Source organism: Bos taurus, chromosome 15 (assembly GCF_002263795.3).
Source record: "Bos taurus isolate L1 Dominette 01449 registration number 42190680 breed Hereford chromosome 15, ARS-UCD2.0, whole genome shotgun sequence".
Classification (NCBI taxonomy): Eukaryota; Metazoa; Chordata; class Mammalia; order Artiodactyla; family Bovidae; genus Bos; species Bos taurus.
The window spans coordinates 32,324,491-32,330,855 of record NC_037342.1 but is presented as its reverse complement, the minus strand read 5'-3'; the positions used below and the strand labels follow the sequence as shown (position 1 = coordinate 32,330,855).

The window sequence follows — 6,365 nt, the reverse complement described above, 5'->3', positions numbered from 1 at the left end:
CATTGTAAAGCAATTATATTTCAATAAAAATAAATTATATAAAAAAAGAGCTAAGTGGTTATTTGGACATATTGAGGTGCTATAGAATGAAAAGTTGGGTGTCTGGAACATAGAAAACCTTGAGTAACAAGTTTTACTGTAGTACAGAGAAATTATTTAAGTTCTTGGAGAAAAATCATGTGAATGTGCAAGAAATGTTTTAATAAGATGATTCTGGTCCTGATAAGTGGGGCAAGCTAGGCAGGACCAATAGCAGGAAAAACAGGTAAGACGATATTAGAATACTGTGCTAGTTCAAACAAGGGACCATTTCAAGATCTATATTAAGCAACAGTAACAAGAGAATAAAAAAAGTATTCAAGAGATATCAAAAAAGAAATATGGTCAGAGTGGTGTCTAATAGGATGAAGAGCTGAGCAAAATGAGCTTGGAAAAGAGAAGAGGGTTCTCAGGGTCAAGGTTTGGTCCTGGGAAAGTCATTTCTGTTACAGAAGTCAGGAAAGAGAGCTGGAAGGAGAGGGGAGTGGTCAGCTCATCAAGACATTATATTTAGGGTTTGAGATCTGATGGGACAGGCAGACAAGGTGAGATCTGTGTGTCAATGGTAGACCAAGGGGGGATTGGAATCAGAAAACCAAACTATAGGCATCAGAGCCACCTGATCAAGTGCTTAGACTCGAGTCAGACAGAGCAGACCAGGATTTGACATCTACCAGCTCTCTTAGCCTCAGTTCTTCCCATAAAAATGAAACAATTAATGTACCTGTTTCATGGGGTTGATGGGAGGATTAAAAATGGATAATAAATGCTCCACAAATGTCAGCTCTAGTTCTGGAGGCATGCACTTATTTGGGGAGAGAGAAGAGGAAAGGAAGCCTGGAAAACTCAGAAAAATTCGGAAAACAGTGCCCTGTGACATATGCCCAGGGGGTCTTGAGAGATTGATAAACAAGGGAGGGTGGAGTCATAATGGACCATTGACATTGGCAATCAGGAGACTAAAGGAGGCAAAAGTCAGGCTTCAGGGGATTCAAGGGTCATTGAAAAATGTCACAATGGAGACAGCAGTTGTAGAAGAATAAGAAGGGCATTAGAAGGAAAGATCGGAGAAGGCAATGGCAACCCACTCCAGTACTCTTGCCTGGAGGATCCCATGGATGGAGGAGCCTGGTAGGCTGCAGTCCATGGGGTCGCTAAGAGTCGGACACGACTGAGCGACTTCACTTTCACTTTTCACTTTCCTGCATTGGAGGAGGAAATGGCAACCCACTCCAGTGTTCTTGCCTGGAGAATCCCAGGGACGGCGGGGCCTGGTGGGCTGCCGTCTATGGGGTCGCACAGAGTCGGACACGACTGAAGCAACTTAGCAGCAGCAGCAGCAGCAGCAGAAGGAAAGATATTAGAAAAAGAGCAACTCAAGTGAAGATGTATTGACAATATGAGGAAGAGCGGACTATGGGTGAGAGTATAAGTAAACCAAGAAAATTTCCAGTGGGAATACACTTAATATTATATAAGTGTATATACTTATATATAATATACTTAAGAACAAATGATAATTAAGGACAACTCCAGATAGAAGCAGAGAATAGTGCAGTCAAGGAGAGACATGGATGGGGATTTCTCTGGTGGTCCAATTGCTAAGACTCCACGCTCCCTATTCAAACGGCCTGGGTTTGATCCCTGGTCAAGGAACTAAGATCTCACATGCCACAACTAAAGATCCTACATGCTGCAATTAAGACGTGGTACCGCCAAGTAAGTGTTTTAAAACCTGTTACTAAATAAATAAATAAAAGAGACATACGTGAATTAGCCTCAGGGGTGAAAAGGGAAATCACTTACTTGGGGAAGACAGAGAAGAGACACAAAGAGAGAAGGAGGTGTAAGAAGAAGAAAAAAGACTTTGGTACCCTGGGGCTCTGTGGATGGCAGAGGAAGATTTGACCCCAGAGGCAAACCATGCCAGTCCTTTGGATTCACTTGTGATAAGCACAATGGGTGGCTTCAGGCCAGACAGAAAGAAGCCAACCACACTCCTCATTCCCAGTGGACCCCAACTTGAATACATACACATGGTCTTCTGTCTAAGGCAGAACATCTTTGTCGCATACTATTACACAGAACCCACACAGGCTGTTCTAGCAACTTTCCTCCACCGTCTCCTCTCCAAAGTATTGCTCCAGATGCCTATAAAAAGGATTGCCAAATAGTCTCTTAAACCCCCAGTAGATGTTGAAAAGTGGAGACTGTAGACTCGCTAAGGGGTATGCCTCCACTGAGCACCCTTTGGATCCATGATTCCTGTGAAAACTATAAACGCCCCCATTCTCTGATGGATGTAGCTTTGAAGACTTAGTCTCACAGGGACCTAATTCAACACTTGGCAATCCACTGGAGTATGTGGTACAATGGCATTTTCATGGCTTCATTATTTAAAGGGAAATTCATTATGTGCAATGGAAACAAATAAAACTCTATTTCTGACATTTCTAAATCTGAACCCTGAACTCTCAATAAACCTTCCAGTTTCAAAATAATTATTTAAGCAAAGCCCTGGTGTATTCACTCTAAACCATTGAGCAGGGCTCCTAATGGTTGGTGATGCAGTCTCCAACGGTGAGACTTGAGTATTGGAACTTCCCTGAAGAATATTAAGTAGTCCCCTTCCTTGCAACCCATTAAAGGCAATCTTGTCCTTACAGGCCTCAATCAAATTTGCACAGCAATTAGTCCTGCACAGGGTTTGATACATTTCTTAATTATAAAACAACTTTGTACTCTATTGGCCCTTTCAGATGGGTTAAGAGAACGTTAATTACCTCCTCCTGAGACATCAAAGAGGTTTTTTTAAAAAAACTCCCATCTTAGGAATGAATAAAGCAAGATATGGAGAGGAACTAATAATATCTATTGAGCACCTACTACGTGTTGCACTCTATTGGGCGTGACTTACTCATGTGAATAAGTCTATGGGTAAATTATTAACCCTGTTTTGCCAATAAGAAAATACATTTGGAAAAGTTAGATTACCTGTTGAAGTCACCTGACTTAGTAAGTCTGACTACCCTGAAAATCGAGGTTGGGATCATGGTACCCTCAAGGGTAAATCCCCTGATTTTTTTTTTTTTTTTTTTCTAATTGTTACCCATCACACACTTTTGAGCACCTCTGTATACCAAGACAGTGTGCTAAGTGCAGTGAAAAATGAACTGACTCGGTCCCCATTCCTGGGGCAAACAAACAACCGCTCCCTCCTGTTTCTGGGATCAAGCCGGCCAGAGCGCTGGGAGCAGAGAGTAAGGACCCACCCAGCTCAGCCTGGTGGGTGCGGGCTCCAGAGTTCACACAATCCAAGGTGGGGCTCCTCGGGACCCGAATCCCCTGGAAATCGCCACCTCTCCCTTTCTTCCTCGTCTTGGGCATCACTCAGGGAAGGAAACTGAAACTTATCAGGAGCCAGCCCCGCCAGAAAAAGCACCTAGGTGCTCTCGGGCCATTGGCCTTGGCGTCAGAACATGCCAACCAACCGCTTTCTTCGCATCCTCTGACTCAGGCCATCAGCCCAGCACCCCCGCCCCCCACCCCACCGTGCTCTCCGCAGCATCCCTCCCCCACCTCCATTCCAGTCTAGATATTTTTTTCTTTGTAATCTTCCTAAATTGCGCATTTCATAAGACCTTTAGGAAAAAAAAGTCAGGAAATGAGGTTTAGAGGAAGACGTTGGAGGACAGTGGGGGGGCGGGGGGGGGGGAGAGGAGGAGGGAAGCAAGCTCTAGGAGAGCGTCTTTCATTATCACGACCTGTTAGGCGCACGTCTTCTCCCTTGCCCTGCGCCACCCTCTCGCTGGATGCGAGCCATCCTCAGGGCTAATGAGCAGAGCGCAGGAGATAACTAATCCTAATGCAATTACCGCTCGCCAGTACAGAGATAGGTTTGAGGCGCTCCCCGCGTGCCCCACAGCCGGAGACAGGCTCGAGCAGATGTGCCGGAGCCTCCCGTCTGAGACGTTTTGACAGCTGTATACAGTCCTGGCCCCCCTCCCCCTGACAGCATCCCGGGAGAGTGATCTTTTCCCAGCGAGTCCCCAAGCAGCCTGCTGGAGGTGAAATGAAATCTTAGCAGCTTGGGGGAAGCTCCGGTCTGGCCGTGCACGATCGCTGCTATTTCCAGGGCGGTGATGGAAAGAGCCAGAGACACAAGCCCCTACTCTCGGCCGCTCCCCCCACCCCCGCTGCTTCCTGAGAGCTTACGGGGTGTTTCAACTGCAGTGAAAAATTATAGCGCGCGCGCGCGCGCGGGCCGGGCCCTCTCCTGGCGGAGCTCGCACTCCCGTGATAGGGGGGTGGTTTGCAACACACACACATGTTCCTTTGTTTGGCCGGACCACGTGCTCTGTTTGCACAGCAGCATGTGGTACCACTGGAGGAAATCGAACCAACACTGAAAGTTCAAGGGACAGCCAAGCTCTGCTGGGAAGCGGCTGGGCCGAGGCCGGGGTGAAATGGTGAGGCAGGAGGCAGGCCCGACTCACTCCCGGGGAAAGACATGAGGGTGGAGGGGCGAAAGGCTCTTATGGGAAAAAAGGGACTGCGGGAGGTCGAAGTGGACTCTGATGATGATAATAATCTCTTGTATTTGAAAGAGCTTTCTAGTTGATAAAGCTTTCTCTCAACTTTTATCTCATTTAATCCTTACAAAAACATATGATGCCAAAGTGCCTCTCCTTCTGGAGAATAAAGAGGGAGAGGGGAAGGGCTGATGCCCCTGAACCCTTGACCGAATGGTCTGACCTTCCACGAGGCCCAGCAGGGCAGCTCCAAACACAGCTGATGGCAAAATGCGTGAAACCAACAGCTAGTCTTTCTCTTTTCTCTTTCCCTCTCATTCCCTCTAACCCTTCCTCCTTCCCTTTCTTCCCCTCCCTCTCTCCCCAGCTCTCTATCCCATTTTTTAAACTTACAAGAACAATAGACACTTGTGGTTTTTTGGTTGTTTGTTTTTTTTTTTTTTAAAGCCAAATAAGACAAGAAATGAATGAAATATGAGGATTCAGAAAGGAAATGTTTTCCAAAATCCAGGTTCCCAAATATAGCCATGGTTAAGAATTTCAGTCCTTTTCTTTTTTCATGTCTACCTGAACATATTTATACAACTTATAAATACTTACATTTTAATTTTTTTAAGGGGGAAATCTTACTACATTTTGTTGTTCAGTCGGTAAGTCATCTTACTACATATACCACTCAGTTAAATGTGTTCAATTTAGCAATGTATCAGAGGATACTTTCTGAAACAGAATCTACAAATCTACCCTACTGTCCTTTTTAATAGCTGCATACTATTTCTTTGTGTGAGTGTACCATTATTTAATTGCATGAGCAGATCGTTTCCAGTTTTGTTTATTAAAACAATGCCACACTAAACATATACATGAATATATCTCATATATTCATAAATGAATATACTATATACCCTTATATGAATATACACTGCACATTGTGAAAGTATTATTTTAGGATAAATTCCTAAAATTGCTAATCCAAAGCAGAGTTGGGTCAAAGGTAAAGCACATTTTAAATTTCAATAGGCATGGCTAAATTGTTCAAAAAAAAAGTTACACTAATCTACAACACATGTAAGAAAGTTAACTGTTAGTGTATGATGGTTAATGTATAAAAGTTAACTGTTTCCACACACACCTGACCTGGGTATTTATAAGTCTTTGAATTCTTGCTAATTCAACAGAATGAAAATCTGATGTTTTTAAGAGTGAGGTTGAGCATATTATGATATTTTATTTTTACTGACCACTTGTTATTTTTCTTCTATAAGTTGTATCTCTTACCCATTTTCCATTGGTTTACTTATCTTTTTTTTTTTTTTTTTTTTATAACGAGGGAGGAGCGGAGCCCCGCGCCCAGCCTGGCCAGGCCCGGGAGTTCGAGACGCGCCCACGCTCGCACAGAACAAGGGCCACACGGCTAGAACTGTCTCCCACCTCCCAGAATCCCCGTCTGGGACCCGCGGGGCCTACTTATCTTTTCATACTGATTTGAAGAAATTCCTTTGAATAATTTATAAAAGATGTTTCTCAGTTTTCTGCCTTTTTACCTCTGTAATACAAAAATGTTAAATGCTTAATGTAGCTAAATCTGTCAGTTTTTATGATTTCTTGGTTTCTTATCAAGCCTAGAAAAACTTTTTAAAACATCCCAAATCTAAATATTCTGCTACATTTTCTTATTTATGATGATGATGATGTAGATATTTGCTGAGCAGGTATCACATACCAGACACTATTTTAGAAGCTGGATGTGTAGACATAGCTCCTGAATTCATGGAGCTTATTTTCCATTGTGGG

The 6,365-nt window shown here is 43.8% G+C and overlaps 1 long non-coding RNA gene across 1 annotated transcript; it reads left to right on the top strand.

Annotated features, from left to right (window-relative positions):
- Nucleotides 1–3,149: 3,149 nt before the first annotated feature.
- On the top strand, nucleotides 3,150–6,165 carry LOC104974223 (uncharacterized). The gene is made up of 2 exons (XR_811484.4): nucleotides 3,150–4,508; nucleotides 5,902–6,165. It is a non-coding gene; the product is annotated as an uncharacterized lncRNA (long non-coding RNA).
- The last annotated feature ends 200 nt before the right edge of the window (nucleotides 6,166–6,365 follow it).